The following is a 12,388-nucleotide window of genomic DNA, read 5'->3' on the forward strand; positions in this document are numbered from 1 at the left end:
CATGGCCCAAATTTCTTTTATTACTTTTTTAACTTTTTTTGAAATTCACATTACATTTCGTTAGCATTTTATACACTACATTACCATGTTTTTTTGGTAATGTTAAACACAATGGTTTGAAGCTTCTAACCGAAAACCCCGATACGAACAGCTTAAACTGTTAAGTTTAGTCTGTTTACTCTGTTCATGAGACCGCGAGCACACCTGTGATACTCCCCCATTTGAATTTAAGAAGCGCGGCAAACGAAGGTTTCCCGCCGGCGTTTTGCAGGAAACAAACATCGGACCTAAGCACATTGACGTATCCGCTCAGGTTAGTTTTCACCATCTCAATACACTGCACCCAGTAGAATGTGGTTTTTCATACCACGGAGTGTAACACCGTTTCATGTACTTTTCCTTTAGATTTTTCACATAACTGCTTACAAGAAGCACGTAAGTGAGACGTCGTTTTCCAAACCTCTATGTATATAGGTAGCCATTAGAATGTTTTTGGACACGTAATGTTATAAGATGGTTTATCGTTCGTTTGCTTTATCTTCTCCTTTAATCACTTACCAATATGTTTTGTAAAAAGTTTGATTTTACATGATGCTTGACATATCATTTACTACGATTCTAATACATATGTATATTGTTGTTTTTAGTGTCAATTCCCTGATGAAGGGCATAGCAAAAATGCCCGAAATGCATTGGACACGCCTTGAAAGACAGTGCTTAAAAGATTAACGCTGCAAATGATTGTTTAAAACCATCAATGAGTTTTGAAAAAAAACAAAAAGAGAACTTTAATATGGAATAAATATGAACTATAATGAACATTGAATGGAAGTCACTTTCTTGTTTTCAAGGAGGGACAACAGTTTGTGTGCCAACTAAGGGATGAGACCAGAGATTCTCTGGCCTCACGTTTCAGTATCTAGCCTGACGTCGTTGGGCCCTCGACGCCACCTTGGTGAGCACCTATAAAACTACAAGAGACTTTTGATCCTCATTTCAACTTTTTCAATTAAATAGCTGTGCATCTATCCGCTAAACAGTTAGTGTCTATCAGACACCGTCAGCCAAATTAGGAAGCATTAGTAAACATGCTCTTCCGCGGCGGTTTTTCCGCCGTGGAAAAGCATGTGTACTTTTGCTTTTGGGGGCCCGTTGCGGGCCCCCAGGGCGTAGGCGGGTGGGGGGTGCACATGGGGGGTACCTATGGTACCCCCCAGCATTTACATGCACAAAGCAGCAGGCACCGCATGGTGCCTGCCGCTTTGTGCATGTAAATGTTACACATGCACTTTTAACATTGCGGCGGGTGCTGCTTGAAGCAGCAACCGCCGCAATGTTAAATATCCAGGATGTGACCACCAGGGTGGCGGTCACATCCTGATTTGCATGGAGGGACCTCCGCAGTCCATGTGGACGGTCCCTCCACCTCTGGGATGGCGGACGGACGCAAGTCCGTCCGCCATCCTAATCGGCCCCATTGTTTGGGAATGCCCCAAAATCCAGGTATTATGGAAGGAAATAGAAAAATATCTCTCAATTGTCCTTAAAACTAATATTGTATTGGATTAATTAATTTCCGTCACAGGTTGCTCTTCTATTCATACCCAACATGATGAGTCCCTTTTTATAGCTTCTTTAATAGCTAAATCCCTTATATTACAGTCCTGGAAAACAGATCTTGTCCCATCCTTCCAAGCATGGAAGACAGAATTACTCCGAATCCAGGATAGGGAAAGAAAATACGCTCTAAGATCAGGGGCTCTGAAAAAATATGATAAATTTTGGAGTGGGTTTGATCCTTAAATTTGCCTTGTTACTATTTAATCGGATTTAAAATTGGTCTATTAAGATCATTTTGTATATGCACGATGCACTTTACAAATCTAGCTATGAAAAATGAACTGAGAATTCTCACAGGGAATTTAAAGGCTTTGTATTGTTTTAATTATAAAAATATCTTTTGAATATTAGTGAAAGACGATTGCCTGCTTGCTCGTACACAATTTTGCACTTTATAATTTAAATGTTATAATGAAAAATTGTATGGTTGTTTTCAATATTCTTTGCTTCTGTATTGTATTAATTGGATTTCAAATATGTCTTGTCTCTTGTACGGAATTGTTATATTTGAACTCTCAATTAAAAAAAAAAAATTTTTTAAAAGTGAGTGGGGAAAAAACTCAGCTGCACGTCGAGTAGCGGAGTTTTATGCACTCTGTGAACTCTGCGGAGTGCGATGTACAGAAAACTCTGCAAACTCTGTGAACAGAGCTAAGTTCACCACCCAGACCGAACCTCAACCCCCTCCCCTTGTGTCTGTCTAGTGTGAATTCACATCCCCAACTCCAGTCACAGCAAACCCAGACTGTAAATACACAAAAGGCAGAGGGACACACGATGGTCAAGCAAGAAAATGCCTACTTTTTAAAAGTGACATTTTTAAACAAACAATATAAAAATATTCTTCAATAAAAGATGTATTTTTTAATTCTGAGTTCAGGATGCCTGAACTCCATTTCTATATCTTGTCCCAATATAAGTTATGCTTGTAAGGTGTTGAAAGGCAACTCCTATATTATCCTATGGGACAGATAGCCTTTCAATAGCGAAAAACAAAATACACAGTATTTCACTATCAGAACATATAAAACACAATAGTACATGTCCCATCTTTGACATACACTGCACCCTTCCCAATGGGCTACCGTGGGGCTACCGAGGGATGCCTTACATGAAAGAAAGGGAAAGTTAGGGCCTGACAAGTGGCAGCACTCACAAGGCCAACATGGCAGTTACACACTGCACATAGACAGTGCAGTGGCAGGACTGAGAACCATTTGAAAGTACTAGGGACTTAGTAGCATATGAGATCATATGGAAAAAACAATGCATAAACACCATTTACATGGAGAGCATATGCACTTTAGCACGTTATAGCAGTGGTAGGGTGCCTACAGTCCTAAAAACAATGAAAATAGGTCAAAAACAGGAGGTGAAGAAGCAACTATTCTGAGGGTAAACAAGCTTAAGAAGCCAACCAATACAAGACATTCTAGATTTGTTATGTTCTAAACCTATTTAATGGTAACATTGGATTCCCATTACAATTTTGAAAATGTCACTTTTAGAAGGTATGAGTTTTCCTGCCCTTAGCCATTTGTGTCTGTAGCCTAACTTGAGTCACATGACTGAGTGTAACTGAGACTTAGACTTTGTGTATTCCTCCCAAGCAGCCTCATTGGGCCACCAACTGGCAGAATGGGAGGCGGAGCTGAGCACAGCCTCACTTGTACCTGGTTAGGCTAGGTCCTGTCTCCTCACAATAGGCCTGATGACTCTGAATTTTCACTGAAGCCAGCTTCGAGTCAGGGCAGGGGAGTCAAGAAACTCCAAGAACTTCAAATAACCTAACCAAAAACCTCTCCCACATTCTAGGAACAGGGCACAATGCTGAAAAAGTAAGAACTTCAGACCCAATCTTCAATTCACTGCCGGACCTTTAGAAGGACTCTCAGAGACCTACTTGCTGATGTGTCCTGATATTCACTCCACTAGTCTCCTGCCGTACCTGTAAGTACAGTTTTACTGGCTGCTGTTTGCCTTGAACCCTAGAGGCCAGCTCTACAGTTGAGCCCTGCATCTACACCCTAGACTACTAGAAGTGTCTCCAAGGGCTAGCTGGCAAAGTGTTCAGAGCTATAGAGACATCAATACCTCACCTTGAAGCAGTCTGAGTTAGTCCTGGATGGGCTTTAGGTGTTATTTTGAACCTTAAACTCTACAAATGTATCACTCTATTTCTACTGATTGGATTTTTATTGTTTAGAGTAAACAAAAAGATTTCAATTGACTCTATTGTTCTAACTATATTTTCTTGTTTTGTGTTTTCACTTTATTACTCTTGTGTGCTGCAGAAATACTTTAAGTTAAGAGTGACTACTTTCTTAATCTTCTTAAAAGTGTGAGAAAATATAACATACATCCAATACATACATACATAAAATACAATTTAAACATACATTTCTTGACATCTCAATCACATATATATAGAACGTTTGTAAACAAAACAATTAAAGTTACACAAGGGAGAACTGCATGGAATAGTGTTAACATCTGTGATAATTTTGCAAAAATATTTTTCACTTTAACCCTAACCACCTGGGGCCACATTATACCATTAGGATCAGTTATTTAAGGAAGCGTATGGTGCTGGCTGCATTAGGGGGAGCAAATCATTGCCTTCTCCTTTTAAAGGTTTACAAAATGTGAAACTTTAATTCTTTTAAAAGAGCTTTGTTTGCTTTAAAGAACTTTTTTGCTTTATTAAAGGTTTTCCCGTTTGAGAATGCTACACAGGGATAGTGGTCTACTGTCCCTTGTGGGATGAATTGTTTGCAGCCAGTTACAGAGACCGGGAAATTGCAACCAGCTGAATGAACATTAATAGAGTGTCCCTACAACGTGCATTCTCAAATGGCAATTTTGTCAACCAAAATAATGATATATAGATTGATTTGAAAAATATGATTTAGTCGACAAACAAAATTGGTGCTCAACTTTCAGAAATATTTTTCAAGAGCCTTTTGTTCTTTATTATAAATTCTGATAGGCTGATAAAATACTTAACATATCAAAAATGGATTGCACACAAAAGTGAATCAATCAATTATTCAGGATTTGTTAAGTGCAGCAAATCACCCACAAGGCTCTCATGGCGATGGAGTTTGTAGCGGGCTTGTGGTGCTCTATTCATTCAAACAGCCAGGTCTTGTGCCCTTTCCTGATTTTCCATAAGGATGACGCAGTGATAAGGCGCATGGGAAGGTTGTTCCAGGCTTTGGTTTCCCAGTGACAATGTTTGCTTTCCGGGTCTGGGGAGTATCTGTGAGGAAGAGGGAGCAGGATGTCAGGTGTCTGGTCGGTTGGTGCAAGGCCATTCATTTGTTGATGTATGCTAGTCCTTCATTGTGCACTTGGTATGCGAGGGTCAACATCTTGAACTGGTATTTCTTCTGGACTATGAACCAGAGTACCTTCTTGAGGTGTGGGTTGATGTTAAACTGTCTAGGGAGGCCAAGGATGAGTCTTGCCACTGAATTTTGTATTGTTGGTAGTCTCTGCAGAAGGTATACAGGGATTCCTACTATATCAACAAGAAACACATTTTGCAACTAAAACCATATTCACTATACATTATGAACAATTAAATATAATGGATTTTTTACTTTGGTTGTTATTCCTGTTACAGCGCACAACTTTCTGTTAGCAGCATTACATGTACCAGGCTTCAAAGCATAAATATTAGCAAAGAGAAGAATACCAAAGAACTACTTTATTCAGTGATAAACTGTTAACAGACACAGGTTGGCAGTGATTAAAAGGAATTAATCTTTAATGAGGTTTACATTGCATACATTCTGAGTTCTCTCTGTTTGCCCTTAATTTGCATTTTAGGACATTTTAGGATATTTTGCTGATAAAAAGTTTTCCATCTTCTCACATCGAAGGAGTAAAGTTTGAGTACACGGAACAAACAAAATGGCCTCCTTTTCTGATCTGAAAGAGTTCCACGAGCAATATTTCGAGCCATCATTGTTAATGGAGGCATTCCTTGGGAAGGAATCTGCCTTCCTTGATGATACGAGTAGACAGATAATTCCTCTTATGTGCAAAACCTTCTCTTCGGGTATGTGGCATTTTACTCCACTTGATTTTCATAATATCTTTGAATCCTGCTGGCATTCCATAAAAGGAGTCTGGGGAAGTAAACATGCAATCACGATACTGAAAGGTGTGAACTATTACTGGATTCAAACATATGTTGTTTGGTTATGCATTGAGCCATGGAATATATGTTGGTCCTTTGAGTTTGTTCATTGTTTAATTAAACGTGTGCAGTAAAACAAATGTATATTCCCTATATTAAATACATTCATCAAACACTGGCAGTTTGTAGATCAGTGCATTGTGTGTGGACAGAATTAGCTAAATCTAGAATGCAATGTATTGAAATAATTGTATGAGTTAGTAAAGCCATTCCAGCTTGCAAAAATCCTGTTTGTGACTCCTTGCAAATCACAATTAAAAGCATGAAAGAGACTCTCCCTCCCATTTGAAATTCACAATTAAATGTAACAATGGTTTGTGACCACAGTTGTAGTCTTAATCTATCTGTCAGATACCAAAAGCTACATTTGTCAGGTATCTGGCTTGCCAAGTAGACATCAAACACAAATCTCCCAATCAAATTTGTCTCATGAGAGAGGGTGAGAAGAGGCCCTTTCGAGCCCCCTCGAGGATGTGGCCACGTTCACTGTGATCTGGATAATCATCTCAATCAGGCACTGGTAGAAGAAAGAGCAATAACGTGAAATGACGACTTTTCAAGTTAGAGTGGCACGTTTATTTTTCTTAAAAAACATGTATATCAATAAAGCATATTGCTAAAGAACATTCCTAAAAAAACACTGGCTTCACTCTGCCAGAAAGTGTGCGAGAAATCAATAGTCCCTAAAAAGTATTGCTATGCAAACAGAAGTGACTATCTATTAAAAGATGACCTTCAGTGTAAAGAGGAAACGTTACGAAGACATTAAACCCCGTACAAGAAAATACGTTGTCTTCACACACTTTCCCTGAAGAGGACCATCATTGCAGGTTCAAATATTTAAGCAAGAATAAAACATCAGAGGTTAAGATTCTTAAAAGGCCATAATAGAATTTCAACTTGATTATACAAAGTACATTTCTATCAGGCCTAGTGCCATAAGACACCTACCTCGGGGAAAGAACCCTATTATGCTAAAAATTACCTTTAACTAATGCAAGGAATTGCGTATGGATGAAAAAGCACTTAGCAAGTTGAGATAATTAAGAGTGTTTTAGGCTGCTATCTCATTCAGGAAGGCATCACCTAGTAGAGTAGGTTTGCGTGTCCCAAATCAGATAGTCGGTCAACCGGAGAACGACCCAAAGAGTCAGCTTGGAAAGTTGTGCCTTCTAATTGTGATGGTGAATCTTTTATACCTGAAAACACAGAACTGACACTGTCCTGACGTACTTTATGACGCAAGTGGCTTAACCGCATTGTCCTAGGACAGTGGGGGCGGTCGGGTGTCCTAATGGTTGGCTGGCCATGCTTGACCGCAGAACAGTGTGAGAACTTCAGTGGAAAGTCCCCGAGATGTGTCAATCTGCACCAGCTAGGTCTTGTGTACGTGTATGAGGGCGTTGGTCTTGATGTGGTGGAAAATTACTGTACTTCACGTCAGGCCAATCTACCACGTTATTTTTCAGTGCGGTAGAAATGCATTTTTAACATTATTGTGGCCTAGGGCATACTATTAGCCTAAGGCATGTCTTTTTGGCCTTTGCCTTGGGTCTATAACCCCGGGATTCAGGGATTTTGTGGGATCTAATTTGCTGATCATGCATAGCAAAAATTGAGGGTTTTAAGCATATTTTCAGGTTTTCTCTGATAGGCCCATGTGTGACATTTTCGCTATCAAGGCAGCTAACAAGTGCTCTTTGGGGTGATCAGATGGTAGAGCGTGATTTTAACCCTTCATCATCACCCCGTCTTGTTCATTTATGAACATACTCCTAACTGAGTATTTTGGCGACCCTTCAGCCAGTGGGAGTATCCAGGGCATGTTGTTAACATAACACTTAAAGGTGCCTTGGACCTGCTCTTTTTCTTCGCTCTTTCTCCATCTGACCTAAGGAGTATTTTGACATATTCTGCATCTCGGTCATTAAGCAGACATTCATACTGGGCTGCTATGGGGCTCTTGCTCAGGGTGTCTCTACCTTGGGGAAGAGGGGAGCAGTTGCTATGTCATAGTGGGTGCCAGGTGCAGCTATCTCGCTCATTTCTAATTGTACTCCCGTCCCATCCCCGGGAACTCGATCCATGTCTTCATACTTCGCTATCTGGTAGATCCCTGTGCCAGCATAATTCATCCCTACGGCTTTGGTACTTAATCTTTTAATGCAATGGATCCCTATCTGAAAGGCGCAACACAGTATTATGAGATTCCCAACAATCGGTAACATTAACTTCAAAATTGCTGTGAGCCATGAAGGCATCCAATCAAGATTGAACCAGTCTGATGGAATAATGTCCGCAGGGGCACCTCCTTCATCGGTCATGTCTTTTCCCAAGTTGGTCAGCTCCTCAATGGCACTTGCTATCAATCCGTTATCCTCGTCATTTCCTGGTATAAAAGTGCAGCAGGATTTTCCTATTTGATGACACAGACCACGATCTTTGGCAGTCAGCATGTCAAGGAAGTAGCGATGTTCCATAACCATTAATCTCAATGGGCGCAGTTCTTCCCTGATTGCATTTAGTCCGTCTTTGGTGCTTTTGATGGCTTTCATGACCTCATAGCGCGTCACTTCTAGCCAGCGAGCATTCGCCTGAGTTTGGAACATTGGAACTGCTCCTCCGAAGAAAAGTTGGGGTTCGTTGAAGAGGCGGAATTCTGCTGGAACTTTACCAAGAGCCTCGGCTGCGAAGTACTCCGCTGTTCGCCGGTGGCGGTGGAGGAATGTCACGTCTCCTTACAAGGGGTGTGACAGTATGTGGGAGGCATTCGATGCCGGCACAACCAGATGTACTTCATGCAACATCACCAAAGAGCACAGTCCGAGCCACTGAGGAGGTAGGTGGAGATATAGGCGTTCTCCATAAGCCCAGTAGTAGTCCAATAATGCGGAGGTGCCAAACTGCATATCGATATTGAAGTCCGTGGTATTACAGTCTGTGTTACTCCCAACAGAGACAGAGCCATTACCTAGGAAACAAAGAGAAGGATTTTTTAGTTTAAATGCTTTTTTGTGCTCCGTCATTCCTTCCCCATCCCAAGTGTATCTCTTCCCTTCCCTATTCCAAATGTCTTCGCAGCTCTCCTCAACATCCCAGTCAATGTCTCCCACCCAGTCTGTTTCTCCAGCCCAAGGGGGGCCTAAGAAAGCTGCTCTGCAATACATGGTATGGACAGGGACCCATTTATCTTTTACAAAAAGCTGTGCTCGCATATTCAGCACAGTTCTATTCTGGCATGGACAGAATCTTTCATCGTGTGTTACCGTCGGGTTGTATTCGGCCGGGGGTACTGATACCACTGCAAATCCTTCCCTCCTTACTATTGACTCGTAATAATGCGCATTTGGGTATTTAGCCTGATGCCAATTCTTTATCATTTGTGTTAAGGCGGTTGTCCCAGTGAGAATCTTGTATATGATGGGGGTATAGTCCCACACTGTGGTATTCATCATTTTAGTGTCTAATTCCACCGTATTGATATGGATTTGTCCCTCTAGGCAGCAAAGATACAAGTGCAGAAGGCACATGACAATGGGTTGGTGGACTTCTTTAGGAAATGTTAGTCTATCAGCCCCTACTGCATGGGGGATGTATGAACATACATAACAGGAATCATTTGTTCTTGATTTCCCTACTGCTGTCATGTCCCGATACCAGGAGTTGTCTACTAGGGAAGAGTGGACTGAATGATCTCTTACTGATAGTTGGAGGTCTAGCATAGGCCCTAGGCCTTCTTGTATCTTTACAAGATGTTGGAATGTTTTGTGCCCTGCCCTCTGGTTGTTTGCATGCTTGCGGGGGACAAGGGGCTTTGTTCTGTAAGGGGCAATAGCAAATCGGCGTGCTCTATGGCGGCGGGAAAGGCGTTGGCGGGACACTTGCTCTGTGACGTTTGTAGTTGTATTCCATGAGCCATTCCTTTCCCCTGGGGTGAAGTGTGAGAGTTCAAGCTGCCCACTAGTGTGTGTGTTGCTAGCAGTACTATTTTCTGGGAGTTCAGGACCTAGTGTGCGGGGTGTTGCTGTCTGCTGTTTGAGTGTGACTGCTGGTACAGTGGCTGAAACAGTGGATGCTAAGGCATTTTTGTTACCTATCTCATTAAAACTTTTTACAGCAAGAAAATAGACACACCAATTGAAAGTTATTAGTGCCACTCCAACAATGATACAGAACATAAATGTGATAAGAGTACATAACTTGGCATCACGGCTGCTGTATTCCCGGAACAGCACGGGGTGCCTTCTTCTTCTTCTTCTTCAGTGGACGGGAAACCGCTGTCCTCATTCAGGGGGACCATGGGCATGTCACTTTCCTCTCTCAGTCCATTGTCTATTGCTGTGGAGGCGCAGGAGCGAGCCAGACGTCTCGCCTGTGGATCCATGCCTTGTGCTCAGCTATCCGGACGGCAGTTTGAGATGAATCAGTCACTGCACAGGGACCGTGGAATTTGGGGTCTTTCCACTTCCTGACGTGCCTCCGGACGAAGATCAGAGTCCCAGGGCGAATAGGTGGCAGCTCTGGATCGTTGGAGCTCTTCACCTTCCTTTTGAACACCTGGGCAGAAAGGAACTGCGTAGCGCGGTTAGTGTGCACACAAAATCGTACAGTTCAGCTTTAACTATCTCTGAAGATGATTCACTGTCAGTTTTGGGCCTGGTGGAGGGGACAGCTACATTTATGGATCGTCCGGTGACAAGTTGGTGGGGCGTGAGGTGGTGATCCAAGCTTGGGGAGTTTCTTAATGAGTAGAGGGCAAGTGGAAGGCAGTAGAGCCATTTCTTACCGATGGTGGCGCTGATATTGCTTATTTTATTTTTGAGCAGGCCGTTGAGGCGCTCGCAAATACCTTTGCTTTGTGGATGGTAGGCAAATGTTAGTTTGTGTCTGATGCCTAGCATTGTGGTCAGGGAGGAGAAGATGGCGTTTGAAAAATGACTTCCATTGTCCATTCTTATGGCCGCGGGAATTTCAAAGCGTGATATGACGTCACGCAGTAGGAATGTGGCTGCTGCTTTGGCATCGCAGTGGACGCATGGTCCAGTTTCGATCCATCGCGAGAATGGGCATACTACCACAATGAGATATCGGTAGTTTTGGCATCGGTCGATCATATCAACATAATCGAGGTGGAGTTCTTTGAAAGGGCCAGAGGGTTTGGGGATGGTGGAAGCAACTGTTTTGAGCGTTGGATTTGGTGAATACTGTTGGCAGATGAGGCAATTATTAACGAAGAGTTGTATTAGTTTGTGGGCATTGGGAATGAACCAATCTGCTTGCAGTGTTGTGGACATGTTATCTCGGGAGATGTGTGCGGGATGGTGGAGTTGGTCCAGTGCCACTTGCAGTGGTCTGTCTGTAGATAAAATCAGCAGTGTCCTGCTGTATTCCCCTCTTCTTCCATAGCTCTTTCTCTTGATGTGGTGCACTTTCTTGTATTTCTCTGAGGTGCAGTTGGGCAAGGGAATCATATTGTTGCATTTTATCTATCTGGCAGGAAGCATCTGAGACAAGAGTGTCATTGCTGGTGTCTGTGTCATTGTAGTTGCCTGTGTGCTGCGCTGGAGCTCACTGTCTTCATGTGTCGTTGTCTATTCTGCTGGTGTTACAGCTTGGGCAAGTAATATTGGGGCGTTGTACGGATCATGTTCAGTGAAAGGTGAGGGGGGTCTGGCTGCAGCTTTTGCTGCCCAATCTGCCAGAGCAATACCTCTGGAGACAAAATCCTGTCAATTCGTGTGTGCTGTACATACCTTGTTGGGAAGTGTGAGGGCCTCAATCAAGTCCTCCAGCAATTGTTTGTGGCATACAGGTGTCCCATCTCATTTGAGAAAGCTGCGCCTTTTCCAGTGCAGAATGCTTGAGTGTGTCGTTGTTGTGACATATGCAGAGTCTGAGTACACTGTGATGCGGTCCTCAGCCCCGAGGTGCAGAGCGGCAGTTAGTGCCACCAATTCTGCAGCCTGGGCTGAGTAGTGTGGAGGCAATGTAATTTTCTGTAAGATGTCGAGGGAATCAGAGGACTCCTGCTGTTGGGCCCTGACTACTGCGGCATCTGTGTACCTAATCCCTGTTCCATGATCTATGGTGGAGGACCCATCAACAAAATACACAGTGCTGTCCGGCAGAGGGTCCTCCTTTGCTGCTCCTGACTCATCAGGAGAATATGTGGCACAGTCATGGGTGTCGTCATCTGAGGCTGCAATGGGATGGCAGGGTTGACTGTGTGACATTTGACAACCTTTAGGGAGGGCAGTGACAGGATGACTTCGTAACCTGACACTCTTTGTGTAGTCAATGTTGTCTTGGCTTTCTGAATTATAGCAAAGACGGCGTGCTCTGTGTACATTGTCAGCGAGGACCCCATGACAATGGGGGTGCTTTTATCCACAGCAAAGGCTGCAGCAGCGAGTGCCTGTTCGCATGGATAGTGACCTCTCATGACTGAGTCTAGCAAGCCGCTGAAGTAGGCAATTGGCTTGTGGCCCATGGGGTATTTCTGCGTAAGGACAGCAGTCATGACCTGACCAATGCAATGGGTGAACAGATAGAATTCTTGTG

At 42.9% G+C, this 12,388-nt stretch overlaps 1 pseudogene across 1 annotated transcript in view; it reads left to right on the plus strand.

The window, feature by feature from the left end:
• The first annotated feature begins 3,434 nt into the window (after positions 1 to 3,434).
• LOC144752085 (nicotinamide N-methyltransferase-like) overlaps positions 3,435 to 12,388 on the plus strand; it is a 77,513-nt pseudogene continuing 68,559 nt past the window's right edge. Inside the window, exons 1-2 of the transcript XR_013594023.1 lie at positions 3,435 to 3,570; positions 5,455 to 5,686. The product of XR_013594023.1 is annotated as a nicotinamide N-methyltransferase-like (transcript). The remainder of the gene's footprint in view (positions 3,571 to 5,454; positions 5,687 to 12,388) is intronic.

Source organism: Lissotriton helveticus, chromosome 4_2 (assembly GCF_964261635.1).
Source record: "Lissotriton helveticus chromosome 4_2, aLisHel1.1, whole genome shotgun sequence".
Taxonomy (NCBI): Eukaryota; Metazoa; Chordata; class Amphibia; order Caudata; family Salamandridae; genus Lissotriton; species Lissotriton helveticus.